Genomic DNA, 26,552 nt, shown 5'->3' with positions numbered 1-26,552 from the left:
GCATCCCTGCCCTCCAGAGGATGCAGAATTCATGGTGCCATCTTGGAAGCAGAAAGACGCCCACTCCAGATATGAACATTTTGACCTTGGAGTCCCAACCTCTAGACCATAATACATTTTTATTTTTTGTAAATTACTCAGTATCCATTGTTCTGCTGCAGCAGCTCACATAATACAGGATCCATTGAGTAAATGAAGCCAGAGGAACAGTGTGCTTTATGTGCTTTCATTTACATAAAATTCTAAATATTTCCACCCGATCCATAGTGACACAGGAGCCTGTTGGCTGCCTGGGAACTGACTGGAGGGTACAGAGAGGTGTGGAGACAGATGACACAGACATAAAGGAACACAAGGGACTCTGGGATATAATAGACAAGCTCATTATCTTGATTATGATGAGAGTTTCATAGGATACACTTGCAGAGAAATTCATATTATCAACTATTGTTTATTATATATTAGTTTTGTCCCAATTAAAAAAGAGAAAATATTAAAAGCTATATTTTTGAAATTTTTCTTTATAAATATTCAAGTTGGCCAGGACATTTTCTAAGTCTTAAATATTGGACTGAGGGTATAAGGCATCTATGTCCAGCTGCAGGGACAATTAGGAAGAACTTTGGCTGATGTATTTTGAGAATTTGTCAAGTGTCTGCCAGATTCTATGTCAGCCAAACCCTGCAACAATCACAAGGTAGTTTCTCTCTGTGTGTCTCTCCATCTCTCTGTCTGTCTGTCTATCTCTCTCTCTCAATTTTCTTTGTTTTTTTTTTTTTGTTTTTGTAGACCAGGCTTGCCTTAAACTCAGAAATGCACCTGCTTCTAGGGTTAAAGGTGCAAATCATCACTCAGTTTAGGGTAGTTACTCTTACCACCACCAGTTTCAGGTTACAGAAATAAATTCATGATCTTTGATAAGCAATTTTAAATTCATTCATCAATATTAAAGTGATATAGAACATCTACTACTCCGAGAACTTGGGAGCGGGGTGGGTAGAGGGTTGGACTGAGACGGTTGTGTCTACTGACAAGCACTTACTGTAAATATTGAAGCTGAAAATTACTTTTATAACTCCAAATACAGCAAATGCTACAAATCTGTTTGTACTTTTTCAGTATTATTATGTTCTTACCCCTGTCAACACCAACTTCTTCCTCTCTTCTCCACCTATCACCGTCACTACCTCCATCATCAGCTTTCACTGGGCTGGATCACTTCCCATTGCTCTCGCTTGCTCGTGCCCCTCAGTGCAGCCAGAGTGGGAGGCTGTAGCACGCTGTACTCTTTTGCTGCTCTCTTAATTCAATTCCCCCACTTTTGTTGGGACACTAAAAACCCAATCTCTAATCCTAACTTGACCTCTATGTATTTTCCCTATTCTGTCTTATATGATGCCTCCTCAGTTCTCTTCGCTCTCACCAGCATCCTCCCTGCTTTCTAAATATATAAATGGATCCCACTGCAGTCTGGACAAGTCCCTGCAAACGGAGGCTGTTGCAGTGTAAGAGCAGCAAGAGAGAGCCTTCAGGAGATGGGTGGGTGGTGTGAGCTCCTCCTTTGTGGGTAGGATCAGATGCCCTTTAAATGGCTAATGGAAGGAAGCTTGTTCCTTTTGCTTCTTTGTCTTAAGCTCTGTAAGGACACTGTTGCTCCCATTTGGAGAAGCCAGGGTTCTCTCTTAGGACAGATACCAGAAAGGCATCAGACACCGAACCCCTCAGTGGCACAGTCTCGGACTTGTCAGTCTCTAGAACTGTGAGAAATAAACGCCTGCCTTGTATCAATTATCCAGTCTATGGTATTATGTTACAGCAGCAACGTGGATTACAGAAAAAATATCTGCCTGTGTTCTTTGTGGTTGATACCCTAGAGTGCCCTTTCTGTAGACTTCTGAACGGCTCGCTCTTTTGCTTTCTGGTCTTAGCTCAAATTTTAGGACTCCTTTTGCTGTCACGAATGAGGCAATTCTGCACTTGACGTCAAAGAGCTCTTTTTACACGTGTGTGTCCCGGGCTCCTACATGGCCCGTATGCCTGCTTGATCATCGTATTACTTGTATGTTGCCTGACCATCAGGGCAGGAGATGTATCATCAGTTCATCCTTGCGGTTGTCCTCTCAGAGCTTAGAGCAACACTGGCAACGTGGTTAGAGAATGAAATGCCCCTCACAGGCTTCAGTGTTTGAACACTGGTTTCCAGAGGGTGGCGCTATTTTGGGAGGTTGTGGAACCTCACAGAGAGTCATGGGAAGTAGGAACAGAGGCGTTACAGCCCAACCCCACTTTCTGTTCTCTGTGATTGCTGTTCCACCACGGTGAGATGGTGTGGGGAGCACCGTCTGCGCACTCCGGCCACCAGTGAGTCCCTTGCAACCATGATAGCATGTATCCCATCAAACCTGGTTTCAAAATAACCCCGTGCTCCTTTAGGTTTCATCTCATCAGGCATTTGGCTAGAACAATGAGAAGAGTAGCAAATACATCCAGGCACCCATAGGTGCTTAACGACTGTTAAATGAACACACTTGCTGTGCAAAAGAGTAGGTGGTGTGCCAGAAAGCTGCACTCTCAAACTTGGCCTATAGACCCTACAGCCCAATGCAGGAGGCCAGCAAGGGCAGTACATCTTCTTGGATAAATGCCACTCCCAATGTGTCTGGCTGCATGCTAATAATTTTTCTTAATATTGTTTAAGGCATCAAATAGGGAATGTTTGGGAAATCTGACAGGTTATCCAAATATAAAATTTGCCATACTTTAACTGACCTATACTCGCCCTTAGACTTCACTCCTTTCTGATTTCGTGGGGTTACACAGACTTGACCTGGTCTCAGAGCTGGGCTAAACATTGCTTAGCAACACCTGGCCTTACTGCCTGCACCCCCTCAGAACTTCTTGGCTATGGTTGTTTGTTTGTAAAATAACCTCAATCTAAACCCCAAACTAGTTGAATATTCACAACTGCTTCTGAGCCTCACAAATCATTTGCTTCTTCAGAGCTATTCTGAGCACAGAATTTAGCAGCACCTCTCCTTGGATTGCTGAACCTGCCAGCTCTTCCCGCTGGCTGCCAAGAATTAGCAGCATCAGTAAATAGTCAGAAAAGTCAGCTGTAAATAACCCGAGTTTCCGCCCATTATAATCAATAAATAAACTATAGTGGTACTGGGCAGTGGCCCAGCTTATTAGGGGGTCTTTCTGTGGCTTTTATGGAGCCTCACTCTTCCATGGGTCTCAGTGGTAGTGGGCAAGCAACACCAGGAAAGAAATTCAGATGGGAAAGCTAATGGGGCCAGAGATAAGAAACAGTCTGAGTTATGCAGCATTTATTTTAAAATCCTTCTTTGTGAGGGCTGTTTCCTAGATGCAAGGAGCCAGGCAGGAAACAAAAGAATTTTCCTTTTTACTCTTCTTTTTAAACAAACAAACTATTCCATGTCTGTCTGTTTGTAGATGGGTGTCACTGACAACACAGAGAGACGAGAGAACCCAGACAATGAAGCCAGTCCCTGCCCACACACTGCCAGACATAGGGAAAAAAAGAACAAAACCAGAGGAAAGCCATTGAATAAACACAATGGCCTGTCTTCTACCTTTCTGGTGGCACAAAGCCCAACTGGCCGCCAGCATAGTTCTCCCTTCTCCCCACCCCCACCTCACTCTGTCTAATTCAAGAGCACTCCTGCTCTGGGTTCCCTTTCTACTTCCTCACAGGAGAAGAGCACAGAGCTGGCTGGTTGCCTGGCCCCCAGGTTTGACTAGCACCGTAGCTCAGAGACCATCTTTGAATGACCCTGCAGGTTAGAGTGAGTGAAGGCATTTTTCTTGTTTGTATATGGTGAAATGTAGAAACAGTGCTTTATGAAGAGGGCTGAAGGGTGCCTAAGCTTCCTTAGGAAGGCCCTGGCACCATTTCCTGCTCGTCTTCCTTGAGTTGCTATGGCTCTTGCTATAGCTCATGCATGGCAGAAGAAGCTCTTCCACTACTTCATAATAGCCCTTGGCAGAGTCCCCTGTAGGCAGAGATGGAGAAAGGTTTGACAAAGGCCCAAGCTCTAGGAGGACTTGGCCGGCCGTGGCATGGGGAGAGTAAGGATGGAAAGAAAACAGCACCAGGTATATGACCCACACCAGTCTACATGAGTGGGTGAGTGGGTGTGTCTGTGTGTATACGAAGACAACTAAATGTGACTTTAGACATTTTCAAATGAGTAAATGAATAAAACAATGAGTATGATATTCTGTAGCCTGATGTCCTCAATCTCAGTACGTGGACTTCTTAGATCACCAAATCCCCAAGATATTTCAATACTTAGCCTAATAAATCCAGTTAGTCATCTGCCAGTCCTAAGTTCAGTGTTTATTTACCATAAACATCATTTCCTTACTGTGCAAATTTCCTGACCTCTGTAGAAAATAAACATGAGTTTGATATATGAGTTCAGCATTTAACACGTAGGAAGCCTCGGACAATAAGCTGACTTCTCTGGCCCTATTTTTTACCCACAGATGTGGGTTATCCATCCACACGCTCGGGGTGGGATGCCTCCATGCAACTGCCTGTGTTTACAGGTTGCGAATGCATTTGATACCAGGTGTTATTTCACTTCCTTTGCTCATTAGCCCTGGACAGGAGGCAGCTACCTCTGATGGATTCTGAGTTCATACAGATCATGTTCAGGTGACAGTGATTGGTTGGGGGCAGCTCGGACTCAGAGCCCTAAGAAACAGGAATGGCTTTCCCAGATAACAGAAGCCTAGCAACTACCTTCCAAACACTTCCTGTAGCTGAGTCAGTGCCATGGCCCATGCTTAAGGCTACTGTTGGTTTCAGTTGTGGGTTTACATCGGTACTTAAAACAAGCATAACACAAATTGCTTAGTGTTTGCGTATGTTCCATATAAAACAAAAACAAAATATGGCCATAAAACAGTACTGGCTCACAAACCCAGAATATTATAAAATCAGACAGCAGACCTAATGAGAGCTGGCGTGAAGTGAATGAGCAACGCTCCTTTGAGATCCACCAAGATCCATCTCTATGGAACGTGGGAGGCCAACGATTTGAGGGAAAGAGAAGAGGGGCTGGGCCAGGAGGAGGAAGGAGAGGAGAGTGGGACCACAGCATTTCCTAGAAAAAGCAGGAACAGAAAAACAGAGACTACAGGATGAGGCTTCTGGAGGGAAGGGCCAGTTTTCTAGACGCAGCATGAGACTCGCAGCTTAGGGGAAAGTGTATGGCTCTGTCAGTAAAGTGCTTGCTATGCAGCACCCATGAAATAAAAGATGGATCTCATGGTTGCACGCCTGTCTGTAATCCCAGGAGGAGAGAGAGACACAAGTGACACTCGAAGCCTGGAGGCCTGCCAATCTAGGTGAATCTGTGAGCTCCAGACATAGTGAGAGATCCTGTCAAAAAAATCAAGGCAGAAAGCTCCTGAGGAACAACTGCAACATTGGCCTTTGACCTCCACAAGCATATCACATACATGCGCATGCACACACATACAATTGTACATACATATACACACACACACACACACACACACACAAGAGAGAGAGAGAGAGAGAGAGAGAGAGAGAGAGAGAGAGAGAGAGATATTTCACAACATCAGAATTCTGAATTGTTTTGGGGTCTTCTGATTGATTTACTTTCCATGTGGTGGGAATTGGCAACAGGCTAGGTTCATGCAGCACTGCCATTAGCATGCCTAGTAGCAAGACTCAGCTCTTTACAAGAGGTCCTGACTGCTCTTGACCTGCCCAGGTCCAGAATCAGCAGTGTATCTCTTTGTGGTTCAGAATTTCAGGGGACTGTGGATTCTCCTCACATCACCTACAGATCTATGAGGATCAAACATGTCTGGCTATCAAGGTTCTAGTGATGCCCATGCCAATACTTGCTCAGTAGTCTATGAGTGCAGTTAAGAAAAACAGAATGTCTAAGAGGGCCACTAGGCACCATTCATCCCAATATCATTATAGGCTAGAAAAAATTCTAAAGAGGAGGTACTCAGGGTAGGAACATGGATGTACTTAGAATGGCCCCCAGCTGGGTCGACATTACCATGACATGTGCACAACGGGAGGACTGTCACTCCAGCATTCTTAAAGAAATACTCAATGCCATTACTTTCTTCCTAGTATGTCTCACCTAGAAATGGTTTCCTTTTGTTTTGTGTTTTATCATTTTTTATACATGTACTCATCTGTTGAGCAGAGATAAAGAAGTGTACTATCCACAGCCAGATTCCTCACAGAAGCAGAGAGCTTAAGTTGTGAAAATCACATCAGACAGATGCTCGCCAGTCCACTTCCAGGATGCCACCCAGCTATCAGGCAGATGGTTCCAGTCCACTTCCGGGAGGCCACCCAGCTCCCTCTGTCCTCGAGATGAACTTGTGCTTTCTTCTGAAGCAAACATTAGTGGAACCACAAGCCATCAATTTGAACTCACTATAAACTTCACTTCATGGAAGTAAAAATCTTACTTCTCCTAAAGGAAGAGAATAAGGAAATGAAGGGAAAAAAAGACAATGAAGAGGGAGCATGTGGGTTAGCACTCACCTGCACAGGGAAAGGAGAAAGCGGACAGACCCAGTCACCTAGATGGAAGTAGCACGGTACTAACACCCCATGTCTCGTATGTTTCTAGCCCTAGAATAGAAAGTTTCACTTTCTCATTTCTCCACCCAAAATAAAACTTGAACTTCTCACTTCCTCATCTTTTCACTTCTAGCTCAGATTGCAGAAGGAGCATCTTCCACACCTACCATTGGGACATGTCTGGCCCACTCCCTTAGTCTTGAATGTCACAAGAAGTTCTGAAATTTGCTCAGTTGCAAATATATTTTACCAGTTTCTTTGCAGCTCCCACACACTCTTGGATGTTAAGTTAACTTTAACTTCCACTGGCAGCCTTTCTGGGGTCCAAGCTGCGCTTGGGGTAGTGATATAAGACCCCAAGCCCCGGCTGTGAGCACCTCAAGACAACAACCATCCCATGAGCCAACAGCTCCCCTGTGAAGACTGAGCACGCCTGGTTCTAGAGTCAGACTCTCTTTTCTTTATTATTTAGATGTTAAGACATAATTTGAGTGAGCTATAAGTTTAAATGCATAGATCATCTCTGCATTTGCAACTTTTTAGCTTCCAAGTTTCTTATCCTCAGCTAGAGGCTCTCACTCCACACTGTGCTGTCATCTCTGACCAGAACATGCCAAGCGAGCAGCTTCACAGATCTGCCGGTCCTCATGACCTGGTACTGAAGACTTTCTCTGTCTGTCTGGTCTCCCTTTAACAACTCTAGAAAAACAGTTCCTAACTTGTTTACATCTCATTTCTCCCTGGACCCCTTTCCATGACATCCGTTTATCAAGTGCTCACCGAGTACTTGCTGGGGTCAGAACCTGCAGAACAGCTGCCAGCTCTGAAAAGGGGCACACGGCACAGTCCCAGAGAAGGACTGCGTGGACCACAAAAATAGTCATGATGCCAGGGAAGATGTGACCGTGTTTGCAAAATGGGCAGGGAGCCGGGTATGAGGGACAGGGAGAAACAGTGATTTGGGTTAAGGGAGGTGATGTTTGAAGCAGATTTCATGGATGTTGAAGGTTGGAGCAGGTGGTATGGGCTGACAGCCATGTCCTTACAATGGAAAAAGCAGGAACATTGAAGTAATGAGTTTAGGTGCATGTGGATTTTCACATTCCATGCAGCAATCAGTTCAAGCTATGTAACATTGAAAGCACCTGTTGTGTCTTTATGAGTTGATTCAGGCTGGTTACCTTAGCAGGACAGCAATGAAAGGTTCTGTGTTGGCGTCTCTGCAGTTTTTCTCACCCGCCCTTTCTTATTTATGGAAGGACAACTTAATTTTTAAAAATATTTTGATTTAGTTTTAATTTATGTGCATTGGTGTGAGGGTATCAGTTCTTGGAGTTATAGACAGTTGTGAGATGCCATGTGGGTGTTGGGAATTGAACCCTGGTCCTTTGGAAGAGCAGGCAGTGCTCTTAACCACTGAGTCATCTCTCCAGCCCAAGGACAACTTTAGAAGCTCCAATAATCATACCTTATACAATAAACTTTAAATGCAAAATGTGTTATTCCTCTTATGTTGCTTGTTCAAGTAGGGACTCATCTGTGGAGATTCCAGGAAAAAAAAAACTGTTTCTTCATTTAGAACTGTATGGCTGGTCACAAGCAGTACGGCATGGTGTGAAAGAATTAATACAAACATGATTTGAACTGCAAAAATAAAGAGTTTATGCCCATATTTACAGCATATATTTGTATGCTTTTGGATAGATAATTCCTGGTAGCCTCACTTGGAAATCCTAAGGTTGACTGTGTGCTCTAATCCAGAGCCATTTTACAGTGTGTCCCTCCCCTTGCGAGTCTTAGTGTCAGGGACTACTTCCCTTTTGAAAGGGAAATGAATGAGGAGCGATTGAATAAACAGGAAAGCTATATGAATTAGGCGTAAGTGAAAAGAGGCTGGGTAATTAAACTAGGAATAAATGAATGAATGAGAACTTAGTGACTAAGTGAGAGAAAAACAGAGGGCGTGGCTGGCAAGAGGGGTGGAGTTGGAGAGCATCTCAGGCAGTTCCAAGGTGGTTTTGTGATTCTCTCTTCCTCTCCTGCCTTCTATGATCTAATGATTGACCAGACACCACACACATGGGATAGCCATGCTGCCCCTGCAGTGAGTGAGGGGACACCACACACATGGGATAGCCATGCTGCCCCTGCAGTGAGTGAGGGGACACCACACACATGGGATAGCCATGCTGCCCCTGCAGTGAGTGAGGGAACTCCACACACATGGGATAGCCACGCTCTCCCTGCAATGAGCTCCTGCAGTGAGGTAACACCACACACATGGGATAGCCACGCTGCCCCTGCAATGAGCTTGTGCTGCAAGATTAGGCAAGCAGTTCCTTGGCTCAGCTTGCTAAGGAAGAATAGAAACTTGCTCAAGCAAGACAAGATAAGGAAGGGAGAAGACTCCCTCAGGGACACTATGGAAATATCCTTGGCTACTTAGAGGAAACACTGTGCGCGGTGTCTTTATCTTCCCTCTTCCTTTGATATTTCAGCTTTTAATTTCAAGAGAAAGCTCGCCATCGTTTGACCGCATAGTCTATGAGCTTGAATGTATCTTTGAATTGATCAAAGTGTACCTGTCCTTGAAGCACCTTCCCCAAGAATATACGGCCCAACGACTTGCCTTGAAAACTTCATCAGACTCACATTTTCATCTTCGCTGGATGGAGCAGTGGGGCTAGGGCCACAGCATTCTACTAGCTTAGTGGTAAAAGCAAACAATGCGCCCATCCTTGGGGAGGTGCTGTACCGTGTCCATTCTGGGCTGTAAGTGGTGCTGCCCCCGCCCCCTCGTTCAACCCTGGTTCCTTCCATCACTCATTCTCAGCAGAAGAAGAAGAAAGTAAATTCCAGGACAATTTTCCCTCTGCCTTTCTCCGCATTGTTCACTTTCAGTATCCAGAGAACTGAGGAATTTATGGCTATACCCAACACATCTCTTTCGGGGGACATTAAGAGTACAGGCTCCACAGTGAGAGTGGACCTGCGGCCAAGGCCTGCATCTGCAACTTAGGATCTGTGATCTTGTGTAGGTTACTTGCCAAGCCTCTTTGTACCTGCCAGTCTTTCTCTGTAATATGGGGTGATCTTAGCACTTACTCCATGGAGCTGTTGCAATAAATAAAGGCCGTAAAGGAGTGGAGCTAAATGGAAGGTGCCTCTTACAGAGTCGGGATTCAATAAACATTATCTTTTATTATCATCGCTATTCTCGCTGTCCACTCACTTCTTTGGAGACCACTGGGGTGAAACAAGAGCTTCTCGGAGAAAATGTGTGCTTTTGTGCCTCACAGAGCCACATGCTTTCAGTCCACAAGAAACGTCCTCCCAGGAAAAGGGACAAGACAAAGGCACCACCAGAGAGTGAGGCTGATTTGCTTTGAAAAGAAACTCACAATTGGAAAAGAAAACCAAATCTGTTTCAGGAAATTGAGCTAAAGATAATAAAAGTGTCAATGTGAGGTGGTGGTCAGGTACTGACTCGGCTAAAAAAAATTCATCATAGTTCAAAAAAATATAGACTCGGTCACCTTGTCCATGTGCATGTGCCCTCTTTCTCTCTGTCACCCTGGCAGCGGGTCTGCTTCATTTACTGATAACAAAAGGGAAAGAGAAAAGAAAGTTTTTATTATCTCTTAGTTGCATGCCTCAGGGCCAATAGAGCCTTCTGTGGAAGACTGCACCAGCCCCAGCTCCTGGCTCCCAGAGGCAGCATGCATCACCAACAAATGGAAGCTGAGTGCAGACTTCACTCCTCCCCTAGCCTCTGAGCTGTGTTGTAGGAACAAGAAAAGAGGACTCTCCCAGTTTCAAGGGAGGGCTTAAGACTCCCCAAAATTTCTTCACTGAAATTATAAGAACCCTGAAGCCCTAGCTGTGAGTTTCAAGCCTAGAAATGCAGAGCTGTGGAACCTAACATTGAGAGAGCCCATCCACGTGAACATGGGTGAAAGAGCAGGAGTGTGTCCCTTGGAGAGCTGCAGCCTTCTAGAAACACCCACGGGTGTCAGGATGACTTACTGGAGGAAGGACTCCTAGCTCTGCCTCCCAAGCCCCCTTGCTGTCTTGCATCACATGACTCAGTGCCTTGCACATGGTAGATTCTCTATACAGACTTTAAGAACTGGCCAATTGGAACTGAAATACAATATGCAATAAGAGGAAAGAAATGGACTGTGTGTTGATCTGAGGAAGGAGAAGATGTTCCATCCTTCAGTGTTTCACAACCACAGGACACTTCTAAAAAGTCCTGATTGTCTCCATCCACCCCAGGCCCACTGGATGTACTCTCCTTGGGGTGAGAACTAGGTGCTATATGCACTGATTTTTACATGAGGCTCATCAAATAAAAAATATTGAGAGCCCAGACATTGAGCCACACCCAAGCTAACAAAGGCTCATGCCTCCTACAGCCTCCCCATCATGGACAGATAGTGGTCGGAGTTAAACCACACCATGTTGTTCTTGGATGCATTTCAATCCTCTGACTACTTCACAGTTGACAAGAGTAAATCCATCTTGAGTACATCAGCCATATATGGTCACCAGACCGTGCAGTTCCTTATGACAACCTACTCCATGAACAGTAGATTTCCAGGCCTGAGATGGCTTTGTGCGCTTGTACACACAAGCGTGCATGCATGCCTGCGTGTATGAAGAACTCCCATACTCATCTCAAGCCTAAACCTCTCCACAGGTTTCTATTTGGATTTTTAACTATCTTGTCTAAAGTACAAAGTAGGCCTGGCTGTTCCTCCTCAGTGACCAAGGACTCCATTAGGTAGCTGGCATCGGCAAACTGCTTTGTAGAGAGCCAGTTTGTAAATGCTTTGGACTCTATGAGCTAAGCAATCTCTATGTAACTGTTCTACTCCACTCATGAAATTTGAATGCCTGTTGATGTTTTTGTGCCATGAAATATTCTTTTTCTTTTATTTTTATTCAATCATTCGAAAATGAAAAAGCAAAGCGAAACATTTTTATCTTGCCAGCTATCCAAAATGGCCAAGAGGACTGCTTTTACTTAGTGTCCCTTGCTGTGACCTGAGTTAACCAGAATGAACTGTTTGGCTACATAGACTGGCTCTACTCAAAACGCCAGCGAGGGGTGGAGAAATGCCTCGCCATGTAGAGGTGCCGTGTAAGCTGGCGAACCCGAGTTTGATCTCCAGAACATACGTAAGGTTTGTAAGACATATTTAGGATCTGAGCATTGCAGGAGTGGAGATTTGTGGATCTCCAAGGCTTCCTGTCCAGTAAGCACAGCCTACAAGGCAAACCTCAAGTCCCAGTGGAAGACCCCATCAAAAAAAAAAGGTGGGCAGTACATGAGGCACAGGTTGGTTTCTAGCTTCTAGACACATGTATGTACACACACACACTTATGTAGCCATATACCTGCATTCACGGGAACACACACACATGCACATGCACATGCACACGCACACGCGCACACACACACACACACACACACACACGCACACGCACACACACACCAGGAAGGACCAGGAGCAACTCACTCTTCAGAACCTGGATCCTACACTGGAACTTCCAAAGAAGAGACCATGCAGGTATGTGGGCGTGGCAGGCATCTAGGGAAGCTTGCAAGAATAGCATCTGCTAGAAGCATCTCGTGGACCCTGGGCAAGACTCTTTATTGTGTTGCCAAAGCGTTTTAGAGTTTTAAAGAAGGAACAGTATTGAGGAAGGAAGGACTGTGTCTCCAGTCTAACTGAGGCATGGGCGCGCCTTCATTTCCACACTAACTCCCAGATAGACCGTGTTTCCCTTGCGCTGTGCTTACTTCCTAGTTGTGGGACTCCTACTAAGTATTCAGCTCTTTCACTGAGATAATGTTTCCTTCCACATATTCCTCTCTAAACCCCTGTAGCTGGAAACCAAAAGGTAGAACACAGCTTTACAGAGAGGCATGGAGTCCAGGCATGCAGCACCACCCCAGGCTCAGAAATATCCTTCAGACTCTAAGAAAGTGACAGAAGAGTCACCTCCTCCACAACCTGACTCCTAGCTTCACTCTGCCCCCTTGCCTCCTGGCTGTTCCCCAAGCCAGTACTGGCTGTCCTAGTGCGGCCAGCTCAGGTGGGCAGGGGGCCCTGGAGCCCAACCTGAACTCTGCTACCGAGCTAGACACCATTGGGGCTCTCCGAACCCCATCCCCACCTACATTCTTGAATCTTCTTTCTCTGCAAATGTTGTAACTGGTCCTGTGACCCCAAAGGTCACCTTTGCCAGATTTACATCAATAGACTCTGTGAGTTTGTGCTGACCCGGCCTTCTAACTCCTGACACCCATGATCCCTTGTTGGTTATCAATAATTTTCATTCATTTCAAGAGATAAAGCAAATGACAGCTATTATTGCGAACACCAGAAAGACACATCAGAAAGCTGATCAAGAGTCAAATTACCGGGACAGCAGCTGGATGCTTTACCTCGAGCCAAACTTTCCTACCAGGGCAGAGAACAACAGATAAAAACTACCTGTGGGCTGACGAGCACAACAACGTTCTTCCAGCTTTTTGTAGCTAGTTATCTCCAAAGTTCAGCCATCTCAGGCCCTGTCCTCCCAGTTCGCCTCCCAGTGATTAAAGCTCTTTATCCAGTTTTCTTGGGCTTAACACTGGAGCACATTACTGCGTAGCTGGCAGACCGGGGAGCTCCTAGGGACTGTGGTTTCTGTTGGGCTGGCATTCATTCCTCCCGAGGTCTTGGGTTACCTTAATTTTAATGCAATTAAAGAAAAGAAAAATCAGTACGTTTTTAGCAGTAGTGGAAAGGGCTCTATCGACAGACACTTAATCATTGTGCTAAACGAGGTTAATTCCCACCCTTGGTCTTTAATACGCTTGGTCCTGGTATGAATTTTCAGCTGGTGCCACGGTCGGGTCACCTGGCTGCCTGTTTTAGTCAGAAGGCTCCCTCAGCTCTAATTTCTGCTTGTAACTGTTCACCCAGCCTCCTCAGGGGCCGAAGTCATTCTGATTGCAAAGCAGAGTGTTCCAGTGCGGAGTGTTGAGGGGACTTGGAGCCTGCCCTTACCCGCTCTTTTGTTCTGATTCTAAACATGCCACGTTTCCTCATCTCAATTCCACCTCCTCCCTCTAAGACTGATGTTTGAAGTGAAAAGTCGGGTGAGCTTCCTTCCTTCACTAAGTTTATTGGGACCAGGGAGTCAATGTAGGTCCTCTAACCTGAAGACAGACATGCAGGGATGGAGGAGGCAGAGCAACACAAGGAGAAGATATGTTAACTGTCCATGTATGGTTTGGTGGCCCAAGACTATTGATAAGTGACAGAGATGGAAGCCAAAGCTTATTAGCTTCTTGGTGGTCTTGGATAAGCCATCCCAGCTCTGAAAAATATATGTCCGTTATATAGTTAAGACCTTCTCAAAGGCTTCTCTAGGCTGAGGAGTATTCTGCAAGCTTCTCCAAGGCAAGTGGTAATATTTAGAGTAGATCTAATATGACATAGGCCCTAGGAACATCTGGACCAACCCCAGGGTAACATCCTCAGACACAGCAGGAGTATGGGCCACAGGCCTGCCTGTGTTTTTAAGGACAGTACTAAAGCCCCAGAGCTCGCTTAGAAACTCAGTCCTGGGAAAGTCAGATGGGTGACAGTTGTGACTTTGGTAGCTCCATCACCATAAATACTAGGATGGGCTAACACTGGAGGCTTCATTTAACCAAGCCATATTTTTAGTGCTTGCTCAAGAAAAGACAAAGAGACTTGGCTTATGTTGACAAGGAGGAGGTATTCTATCTGAGCAGACAGATAACCCTAAATTTTTTGTTTTGTTTTGTTTTGTTTTGTGTTGTTCGCTTGCTCATTCTCCTGGTTACTTCAGAGTGGAGCAGGCTATATACCGACGTGAGTATGGACTGCTAGTCAGGATGTTTCTCTCCATATAGGAAGCCATAGCCCCTTGCCCTGACTCTGGCTCTTCACCTAGACCAAAGGACAGATTGTGTATCAGAGCAGCTGAGCTGACTCTGGGGCCCTTCAGGGTAGTGTGGTTCTTGCTGCTCTTTCAAACTTTAGGAGATGGCTATAGGGTACTGCTTATGAACTCTGCCTTCCTCCAAGGGACACCTAACCTGCCCTTCACCTGATGCTTGCTCAGTCTCCACTGTTCATTCTCCATCTCTCACTATTGTCTCTTGTCAGAGGGCGTAGCTTTCCCTTGTCCTGTCCCTGTTTGCTTTGCATTTGTACATGGAGCTCCTGCTTAGCAGGGTGCTCTAATTACAATGTTTGTAGGCACAGTTCATGCATAAGAGTAAGGACAGCTTCTTAGGGGTGCTGACACCCTTAGTGCCCCTTCGCCCATGACTGGCCACGTGGAGGATCGTCTATGAAAGTTGGGTTAGTATTAGTAGTTTTGCCCAAATCCAATGAACTCTTCCAACGTGTCTTTATTAAGAAGTGGATATGGTAGCATCCAAACGGCAGGTATTTTAAATTGAGTATTTTGTCTGCATGTATGTATGTGCAGTGTGCGTGCTTGGTTATGCTGGAGACAAGATGGCGGCACTGGATCCCTGCAATTGGAGTGTGCTGGTTGTGAGCTACGATGCAGTATTAAGAACTAAACCTGGGTCCTCTGGAAGAACACCAAGTCCTCTTAACTACTGAGCCATCTTTCTAGCCCCTACGAAGCAGGTTTTTTTTTTTTAAAGCCTTTCCTGGCTATTCCTTCTGGAAGCTACAGAGAAATGACCCCACAAGAACAGTCTCTCTAGTGCTGTGGCTACTGCTATTGCCACTGGGCTTTTCCTAATCTGCTTGGTAGTGATCTTGGCGGGCAGGGGTCTGTGGTGACTGGCATTGCTTCTCATTGCAGTCAGCCTCACCAAATTCCACAAGATTGGCATTTCTACATCATCTACGTTCTACGTCATTTCACCTCATAAGATAGAACTTGGAATATGTTGCTTCTTTAAGATTGCACAGATGGGAGGCAATGTGTCTGGGATCCAAGCCCCACTCCCTCTCTCTGCCTAAGAGCTGAGCCACTTTCCCTACCCCAGGTGGTCTGGATGACCACCCACGCCCCTGTGCCTTCAGTCTGTGTATACCCAGGCCCTGGCTCACTGCGTTATAGAAGGTAGGCGCAAGCTAAGCGATTGATGACTGGATGAAAATACAGTTCCCCGCCTTAAAGAATGTATTTACAATCTAGCAGTAAAGTCAATACATAAAGGGGCTAAAAAATAATAGCAATTCAAAAGATATATAACAGTCCCCCACAACTACACAAAGCTGTCACTACACTGTATGAGATTAATTGCCAAATGAGTGATACAGATACTAAGTCTGTAGGGGCAGAATGGCTAGCAAAGCCTCCTAGGAAAGCAAGGGTGCATTCAGGACAGTATTAATATTTATGAAATGCCTACATGCAAGGACTCACAGAACTCCATCCAGGCTCCAAGTACAGTGAGTTTAGAGAGGAAAGACACATGGAAAGGCAAATATAAAATGAGCTTTCAAGAGCGCATTTTGAGATTCTAGAATGGACCTTAGTGTAGACAGTGTCTTCTTCCGCCAGCCACACAGCACTGAGGACATACATGGATCACAGAGGGAAGAAGGCAGCCACTGCCTGGCCAGCCAGAGCAGCTGACTCAACCCAGGACAGTAAAAGGCTAGGACGATAGCCACGCCCCCTCACAGCTATAGAATGAGTTTGGAGTAGGTGGCTTGCTTGGCCATCTCAGCACTTCAAAGACAAGGGCAAGATCTCTGTAAAGCTTGAGGACAACTCGGACTATGAAGAGGGTTCCAGGCCAGCAAGACCTACAGAGTAAATCCCTGTCTCAAAACAGAAACAAAAAAGTGGGAGTCAGATCCTTCCTTTTTCTATTTAGTTGACTATAGAGCCTCAAAGCTCTGCAGCCTCCACAGTTAAAGCAAAGTCCACAGACTTGGACAACATCAGATTAATTTGGAACAGCAACAGAAAATATAAGACTTTTGGACCCACCAAAAACTGCTAGCTTAGTACCTACATTACATTAACATCTGTGGTGATTTGCAGGGGCTAGGGACATATCTCAGCTGTTAAAGTGCTGGCTGTTCTTCCAGAGAACTTGCATTCAATGCCAGCACCCACACCGGCTCAAAGCTGTCTACAGACCAGTCTGAGATAATCAAAGCCACCTTTTGGCATCCATGGACATGGCACACACATGGTTCACAGATATACATGCAGGCAAAATGAATATGCATATAAAATATTTTTTTTAATCAGAGAGTGATTTCTATATATATCAAAGTGTGGAGAATTTTGATCCAGGACCCAAGAGGACTGCAGCTGGGAGAGTGGTCACCAGTCCACGGGACCTTCTCTGAGGTTGTTGCAATCCTCTAGAAAGTGATGAGCACAGAGTGAAAGGAAGCAATTCAAAAGTCCTTTTCTGTGTCTTTTTACCCTGTGAGTCGTGGGTAATTTCTTCTTCTCCCAGATCCCTGACTCACTCACCCCTGCAGCTGGTGTGTTGCTCCCAATCCCTGCTTCCCAACAGCAGAGAAATAAGAACTTCTCTTGCTACTCAGTCCTCTTAAATGTCAAATTCTCGCTGGAGCTGCTGGACATGCTGGGGAAAGAAAATTACCTGAGTGCTAAATATAGACTCTGACCCTCTTTCCCACGCAGCACGTTCCCCTGAGTCAGAGTTGGCAGCCAGGAAATGAGCAGAGGATGTTTGGCTTCTCAGACGGAGGAGATTGATCAGGTGAGAGCAGAAATGAGATCAACAGAACACACACAAAACAAAAACAACAGCAGAAGGGAAGGCGCTGGCACTAGGGCCCCAGGTGCACCTGGCCAGGGTACAAAAGGGCCCTTGCAACAGCCATGGATTTTGTTTTTCCGGTAAACATGCAAAGAGATGATCCGAGAAAATGAGGCAGGAGTTAAATGTTGGCAGCACTTTCAACAGGAGACAAGACGCAGAGCTGTGGTGGTTAAGAACCATCAAAACGGTTTTCTGAGATGATTTTAAGAGAAAGAGAAAAAACGTTTCCCCAAAATGAAAGTTAGAGGCACTCCCTCTGGACGGTCTGCTGACAAGTGAGGAGGGGCCGCCTCCTTCCCTTCAGCACAGTAAACTTGCTGTGTCTCTGCAGTGGCCTTCCATGGTTCACCTCAGGAAGCCCTCCCAGCAGAGCCATGCTCACCTATAAATCCTCTTATGCCTAGGTAAGTTGAAGCTTAAGGAGTTAGGGAACTTGTCAAATGGCCGCAGTTTACACTCATCCTGCCACCTATTGGTCTCTCTAGCTACTCATCTGCCGTTTATCTACGCATCTATCATCCATTTACCTTATATCTATCTATCATCTATTTATTATCCTATTGTGTTATCCATGCATCATCTATTAGTCACTATCTCTACCCATGTTTAAATCTATCACTCCGTCCATTTATTTCTCTTTGTCTCTATTTATCTTCTCCACCACCCAGCTTTTCTCTTCATCTATCGTCTGCGTCTTTCTATGAATCTACCACCGCCCATCAGTTGTAACTCAATTGATGGAGTGCTTCTCTAGTAAGCACAAAGCCCTGGTTTCAATCAGTGGTGCAGCCTAGAGTCTCAGTACTTCAGAGGCAGAGGCAGGAGGATCAGAAGGACAAGGTCATCATTAGCTACATACTGAGTTTACGGCCATTCTGTAATCCTTGAGAATTTTTTTTCCCCTCAGGAAAATAAAAGTATCTTTTTAAAACGTCTAGGGCCATATCACCAAGAACATGGCCAATGACCTCAGTCTGTCTCTCTATTATACATAAACAGTTAGTACTAGGTATCTGCAGTCCTGTATTTGTGCCTTTACCTGCAACTCTATTAACTTATCTCCACAAATAAAACTCATGTTGTTTTGCTCTCAGGCACTAACACACGGAGTGGAAAGTATAAATGCTTTTGAACGGCTCCATGTGCCCCCTCTCCCTAGGAAGGCAGAGCCGGTAATGCTGTCATTTTGTGATTTAGCTCCCAATCTGTAAACAAATGCCATACTGTTATCTAGTTGGCGCCACATTTTTTTCCAATCACGTGCCCTCTACTGCTGGTGCCCAAGCACAAAACCCAAGAATTGTGTCTGTGCTATGCTGAGCCTTGCAGAGGGGTTACCCATGTTAGCTTTATTCAGGTCTGAATTTCAGCATTGCGAGCTGAGAGCATAACATCACTGAACCAACAACACACAGCAATAAGGTGTCTGTGAATAGAAACACACATGAAGCAAGGTTATATCTGTCTTCCACATTTCCCTTTTGCCCTTCCCTCAACTCAACAAGCTCCTTCCCAACTTTTCACTTGGTGGGCACCAAAAATAGTATGTATCTTGCATTGTTTATTTGTATCCTCTGCCTTTAGCCCCTGACACCTTTTTGGTTTTCTCTTGGAGACCTTACGGAACGAGTTAGTGAGAATTATGGTCATAGAATGCTAGACCAAGAAGACTCCAGAGACTGTGGTGCATTCTTGTGGGGATAGGGAAGGAAGCAGAGAGACTTGATAAGAAGTCATGGGTTCGGGATGGAGGGATGGCTCGTTGGTTAAGAGCACTGCCTGCTCTTCCGAAGGACCTGGGTTCAATTCCCAGCACCCACATGGCGGCTCACAACTGTCTGTAACTCCAAGATCTGACACTCTCATACTAAGGCACATAAAAATTAAAATTAAATAAAATATTAAAAAAAAAAAAATTAGAAGAAGTCACGGCTTCCTAACAGCGCCCCCTCAGGCTGTGGAGACTGTTACAAGCAGGTCATATCTAACCATATGCAGGGCTGACTCCGGCCAATATTTTTACTGACAGAGCTAGAGTGCATTCAAGGAAGTAGGTTACCTTCCTCATCCCCAGAGCCTCAGGCTGGCCTTGGTGACTCTTGACAGCAGAGAATCATTACAGTCCTAACAATCTGTCCTGCAAGAGTCCACACTGTGCTGATGGCAGGAAACCTCACAAGCTCACTGCTCACTATTAAAGATCTTGGGATTCAACTGCCATGCAGTTGCTAAGCAGCAAAGGGCCCTTGTGTGGGCGCAGCTTCTGCCTTAGCCTGTGTGCAGTCATTTGTGAGGATACTCTAACCCGGGTCTTATTTCTGCTTGTAATGTTTATCAAGGATTTTGACTTGGGAAGATCCACCCCAGGTCTAGTGTGAAGAGAAGAAAGCACGGAGAAGGGAAGACCCCTCTCTAGAAGTTGAATGTTTGACTCTGTGAAAGTTTGTCGCCTAGTGAGCAGCTGCTGGGACACACTGGCCAGTGACCCTCTTTGCCTTTGAGCCTCCTCCTGCTGATGGATAGAGGATCTGGTACCCTTCATGTCGTGGGTGTGCACTGTAAGGCCTGGTCACTCCTGCTGATGGATAGGGGAGCTGGTACCCTTCATGTCGTGGGTGTGCACTGTAAGGCCTGGTCACTCCTGCTGATGGATAGGGGATCTGGTACCCTTCATGTTGTGGGTGTGCACTGTAAGGCCTGGTCACTCCTGCTGATGGATAAGGGATCTGGTACCCTTCATGTCGTGGTGTGCACTGTAAGGCCTGGTCACTCCCAGTGAGCTGCTTAGGGTTTAGAAGGCACAGGTACAAAGGACCTAGCCAGATGTGCCATTGTTTCTACAAACTTAGCAAAGTCCCAAGAAATGTGGAATAAAAAGCCAGACTGGAGGAGTCTTTACTTCTTTTGCTATCTCACCAATCTTTTACTAATATGCTTTAAATATATAACAGCCTAATCCTGGTTGCCCTTAAGACTTTCTCTTTTTTTTTTTTTTTTTTTTTTTTTTTTTTTTGTTAAATTTAATTTTTATAGAACAGCCAAGGGCTAGGGTGTTTTTATTAAACTGAAGAAGACAATGCATGTGGAAAATGCTCCGTAAATTGAAAAACACCATTCTAAAGTTAGTCATCATCAGTGCCATCTTTTAACAGAAGCTGATCATCACTAGGAAGAGTTGATGAGCCTGCTTCCTGTTCAGCCAGCCCCAGCAGAGCACACTGAGCCTGCTTCCTGTTCAGCCAGCCCCAGCAGAGCACACTGAGGCTGCTTCCTGTTCAGCCAGCCCCAGCAGAGCACACTGAGCCTGCTTCCTGTTCAGCCAGCCCCAGCAGAGCACACTGAGCCTGCTTCCTGTTCAGTCAGCCCCAGCAGAGCACACTGAGCCTGCTTCCTGTTCAGCCAGCCCCAGCAGAGCACACTGAGGCTGCTTCCTGTTCAGCCAGCCCCAGCAGAGCACACTGAGCCTGCTTCCTGTTCAGCCAGCCAGCCCCAGCAGAGCACACTGAGGCTGCTTCCTGTTCAGCCAGCCCCAGCAGAGCACACTGAGCCTGCTTCCTGTTCAGCCAGCCCCAGCAGAGCACACTGAGCCTGCTTCCTGTTCAGCCAGCCCCAGCAGAGCACACTGAGGCTGCTTCCTGTTCAGCCAGCCCCAGCAGAGCACACTGAGCCTGCTTCCTGCTCAGCCAGTCCCAGCAGAGCACACTGAGCCTGCTTCCTGTTTAGCCAGCCCCAGCAGAACACACTGCCACTTTATGAACTAAGCAAGGTGAGCAGAAAAGGCAGCAAACTTTCTCATCCCTCAGAGGTTTATTCATTCAATGACTATGTATTGAATAAATATTATTTGCGGGAATAACACTGGTGAGTTAAACAGGTTCTGCCATTAAAAAGAAAAAAATCCCTTAAAGTTGTATAGGAGGAGAAACAAGTTCCAAAAGTAAGAAAACCTATTACAAAATATGCATATAATGTGTCATATAAAAAATATAAAGAACAGTGTCTCAGCAATGAAAACAGCAGAGGGCTTTGAATGGACTGGGAGAGAGGGCCAATACTAGTTCCATGCTTAGCAAGACTTTGTTAGAAATATATTCATTGAATAAGTGAATAATGAGTCAATTAATTAATGGTTATTCAGCAGAAGTAAGACGTAAACTGAGAATTAGAGGATAAATAGTCATGAAACAGCCTGGAGCTCTTATTAAGCCAAGAGGAAGGTACCTGCTGCTGTGAGGACAGAGCTGGTAGCTCCCACAGAGCATTGCAGGCCACAGGAAGATCTTCTAGCACAGATGGCTACCCAAAACACTTTAGTAAGTAGGTGACTTAACCTGAGTAATCTCTGAAAGACTCTGTGTTGGCTGTCCTTCAAGAAGGAGCTGATAGAAACCAGAGACAAGAATAGAGTGGCCTCTGACAATGACACCACCCATGTTGGGAGAGGGGCCAGTGCAGACACAGGTGATCATGTGTTTGAGGTGCCCTGGGCTTCGAATGTAGAGGCTTCAGATGCTTGGTTGGAAGGAGATAGAGGAATACAAAACTGATCCCAGGGACTCTACCTTGTGTAGGTGAGGAGGTGCATGTGGGAACACTGGGGGAGGGATAGAGTGGGATGTGATGATAGCTTTAATTTGAAAGTAGAAAAATGCTTGGCATGGTGGTCCATGCCTTTAATCCCAGCACTTGAGAGGCAAAGACAGGCAGATCTCTGTGGAGGCCAGCGTGGTCTACAAAGCGAATTCCAGGGTAGCCAGGGCGGATACACAGAGAAATCTAGTTTCAAAAGGCCAAAGGGGAAAAAAGAAAGAAGGAAAGAAAGAAGAAAAGGGAGGGAGGGAGAGAGGGAGGGAGGGAGGGAAGAAAGGGAAGGAAGAGGGGAGGGAGGGAAGGAAGGAAGGGAGGGAGGGAAGGAGGGAAGAAGAGAGGGAGGCAGGAAGGAAGGGAAGGAGGGAAGAAGGGAGGGAGGGAGGGAAGGAAGGAAGGACAGAATCTTAGTAAAAGAGCACAGCATGCCAGGTTGGAGGCAGGATCTGGGTGGAGCTAAGCTCCATAGTCATGCTCACCTTCCAGGATACCTTGCATTGAAAGTGGTTCTGGTTGTACTAGTTTGCATTCCCACCAGTAATGAAGGAGTGTTCCTCTTTCTCCAGCACACAACAGGGACATATGCTCTACCATGTTCATAGCGGCCTTATTCATAATAGCCAGAACATGGAAACAGCCTAAGTGTCCCTCAGTAGAAGATTGGATAAAGAAACTATGGTACATTTACACTATGGAATATTACTCAGCTATTAAAAACAAGGAATTTCTGGAATTTGTGGACAAATGGGTTGAACTAGAAATGATCTTAATGAGTGCGTTCACCCAAAAGCAGAAAGAGTCAAATGGTATATACTCACTTATATCTGGACACTAACCCAAGGGGCATGTCCCATGAAAGTCTTCACTTATCAGGAAAGTGGCAAAGAGGGGAAGACATCCTACTGGGCCTTTAGGCAAGAAAAGCATGAGAGAATGGGGAAATAGAAGGATCCAGAGGGTCCTAGAAACCTACAAGAACATTATGATGGGCAGGTCTGGGCCCAGGGGTCCTGCTCAAACTATGGCACCAGCCAAGGACTATACGTGCAGTAAACATCAAACCCCAACCCAGATCTAGCTAATGGACAGAACATTCTCCACAGTTGAGTGGAAAGTAGGGACTGACTTTCACACAAACTTTGGTGCCCCAAATTTGACCATGTCCCCTGGATGGGGAGAGCTGGTGGCACTCAGAGGAAGGATAACAGGCTACCAAGAAGAGATTTGATACATTATGAGCATATATAGGGGGAGGAGGTCCCGCTCAGTCACAGTCGTAGGGGAGGGGAATAGGGTGAAAGCGGGAGGGAGGGAGGAATGGGATAACTATTGAGATGTAATATGAATGAATTAATAAAAAAAAAAAAGGAAGAAAATGGTTCTGTAAAGGTCAAAGAGCACAGTCTAGCATGGGTGTCCACCCTTGAGGATAAAAGGGATAATCTGATTTCAAGATTCAACTGTAGGCAACATTGTTGTTGTTGTTGTTGTTGTGGTGGTGGTGGTGGTGGTGGTGGTGTGTGTGTGTGTATGTGTGCCTGTATTCACTTGCACGTGTGTAGGTGTATCTGCAAGTGTGTATGTATACCTACTTGCATATAGAGGCCAGAGATCAAACTCAGGTATTACTCTTTAGAAACGGTCCAATATATGGTTTCTCATTTGCCTATAACTTGTCAAGTATAATAAGTGAGGCCATGGGGACCCCAAGAATTCACCTGTATCTGCACCCCCAGCACTAAACCCAAGCTTTATCCTTGCACAGAAAGCTATTTTATCAACTATCTTCCCTGGCCTGATTTTTAAGCATTTTATTTGGCTCTTAATTGACACACAATTTACAGGTAAATTGAGATGTTTGCATATATGTATATGCTGTGTAATGATTAAATCAAGGCAGTGAGAACATCCATCACCTCAATCATGCATAATTTCCTGGTGGCAAGGACACTCAAAGTCTCTTCCAGCTGCTTTGAAACAGACAATACATTGTTGTTAATTACAGGTGCCCTGCCACAACAGCTCTGGAGGACTCATTCCTGGATTCCAGGCTCTGCCCTTTCCCCTGCCTGTGGCTCTCTCCATTTCCCTGTCCTGCCCCTCCTCAGGACTTGGTAAGTGCTGTTGTCATTTAAACTAAGCTGTGATCACTTGCTTATTGCCCCATACCATCTGTTTAATCACTCTCTTACTTTTTCTAATGACATTTTGGGAGCTCCTCAAGTATGTGGTAAAATATATATAAAATTGTTCATGTCACTGACACTATCCAGAGGTATTGAGTGATACACGCTGCTTTATAACTCATCTTGCAGAATGTAGAATCCTGTCAGGATTCCCCAGCTCTCCCTCACCTCTCTCCCATGTGATAATCCTTTAACCCTAGATTCTGCATCTTTAGTGTCTTATAGGACAAACTCTGCCTTGAACTGGGTGGAGTCATGCAGCAGGTAGAGAGAGAAGAGCTGACTGAAGGACTGTCTCCAGTGAGCAACAGCTGTGCCATGGGGACCAGACCTGACAAATGCTCTGGAGTGACACGACCCGCAGGGACCCTGACACTGGAGGTCACAGCTGCTTTCATAGCACCACTGTGCCCCACAGAAGCCTGGATATGTATGCGTGTTTTGAGTTGTATTTCACACAAAATACAACTCATCAACTTAAATTGCCCAATGCAGTGGCTTTACCATAACCACAGGGTCCACAGCTGTCACCCCAATCGATTATTACCCCAGGAATAAACCTGCATCAGACAGCTAACCACTTCCATCCTCTTTTTGCCTCACCCCAGCACTACGCCGAGTGCCAAGAAGCCACTCATCTCTTTTCTGTGTGGGATTGCATCCTCTGGGCACTTCATACCTACACCATCTCACTCTCATGCCCACTGTGCCCTAGGAATTCATTTTAGCAGTGATGTACAGCCTTTTATAGGACTCCCCCTATTCAGCAGAGAAAACAGCAGCTTGACCCCAAATCATACCAGGAGGATGGCAGTGCTGGGCAGGCTGTAAAATAATCTCTCCAGGCCACAGGCTCCCCCAGGGCAAAGGGACAGGAGCCCCAGAATTTCTAGGACATTCCTTTCTGGAAAAACAAGGGTCGTTCCTGTCACTAGGCATCGTGTAGGGCTCGGTGATCCATGTGACAGGAAAGCCTCGGGCCTATAAAGATTTCAGGTCACAGTTCTCCATCTGTTGAAAGACAAGGCGTAGGAGATGCACCCAGGTTAAAACCAAGAACCAGCAGTCAAGGCAGAACCGTGGTCACAGAGTGCTTCCAGAAGTTTCTTGTTGAAGCCAAGAGACTAGAAGGCAGCCTCTTCCTTTGGACAAATCATGAACGGTCCCTCTTCATCTCTAAGGGAGACAGTTCACCAAGCACTCGGATACTGTGTCCTTCACTCAGTTCCCACACAGCACTGTCCATCTGCTTTCTTGGCATGTGGCTCTTGCCCTCATTGGTGCTGCCAGATTTTGATTTCCCTAAGTTATGGCACATGTGGTCTTTTCTCCCTCCTACTTTCTCCGAACTCTTTTCCCCTCTGTACTGCAGAGTTGCTACCTGAGGGAGGCCACCAGGTGAACCCTGTGTACAGGGGGTACATGGTGGGCATCAATGAAAGGTGTAGTGCTTACGACACCCAATTTTATAGGAAGAGAATCAACAAAATTTGACAATTCACACAAAGCTGAGCCTGAGACTCCATACACACAGCTCTCTGAGCCGTGGAGTAATATTTATCCTTTATCTGTAGAGTTATGTGGGGACAGTAACCTTCATGGTTAATTATTAAGGGAGGTACAGTATTTTAGAACTTAAGCACAATGAAATGGGCCTGGGCAGATGTTCCGGTTAGTGAAATGCTGGCCATACAAGCCTGAGGGTCATACAAGCATGAGGGTCTGAGTTCCAGGCCCAGAACTCATGTTTTTTTAAAAAAGAATCAAGTGCAGTTGTATGGCCTTTCAATTGCAACAGTGGGGAGGAAGGTGGAGACAGGCGGAGTGCAGGGGCTTGCTGGCTAGTGCAGACAAGTCCAGTGACTTCCAGGCTAGTGAGAGACCTTGTCTCAAGAAATAGGGTGGATGGAACTTGAAGAATGACAGTGGGGATGGTTCTCTGGCCTACACACACACACACACACACACACACACACACACACACACACACACACACACAAATATATTAACACATGTACATACACACATGCACCCAAATATGTTAACACATGTATACACACACATACACACACACCCAAATACATTAACACATGTACACACACACACACACACACACACACACACACACACACACACACACGGCATGCACGAACTCACTAAGAAAATATATTCAGAGAAGTTCAGCCTGACACAGGGCTCTTCTGGCTGGTTATTACTTCCTTTCTAAAATGGCAGTGGCAAGTCCTGTCTTAGGATGTTTCTGTGACTATAAGGCAATATTAATACACTTCTGTGATCATCACAGATGCTGAATTAGAAAGTAACGATTATGACTGCCAGC

At 45.7% G+C, this 26,552-nt stretch overlaps 1 long non-coding RNA gene across 1 annotated transcript in view; it reads right to left on the bottom strand.

Moving 5' to 3' along the window:
• LOC311593618 overlaps positions 1-26,552 on the bottom strand; it is a 50,037-nt gene that overhangs the window by 8,044 nt on the left and 15,441 nt on the right. The window contains exon 3 of the long non-coding RNA XR_014777786.1: positions 13,117-13,352. This is a non-coding gene — a long non-coding RNA (uncharacterized lncRNA). The remainder of the gene's footprint in view (positions 1-13,116; positions 13,353-26,552) is intronic.

This window comes from Acomys minous (genome assembly GCF_964271855.1).
Source record: "Acomys minous genome assembly, chromosome: 1".
Lineage (NCBI taxonomy): Eukaryota > Metazoa > Chordata > Mammalia > Rodentia > Muridae > Acomys > Acomys minous.
This window is presented reverse-complemented; position numbering and strand designations above follow the sequence as displayed.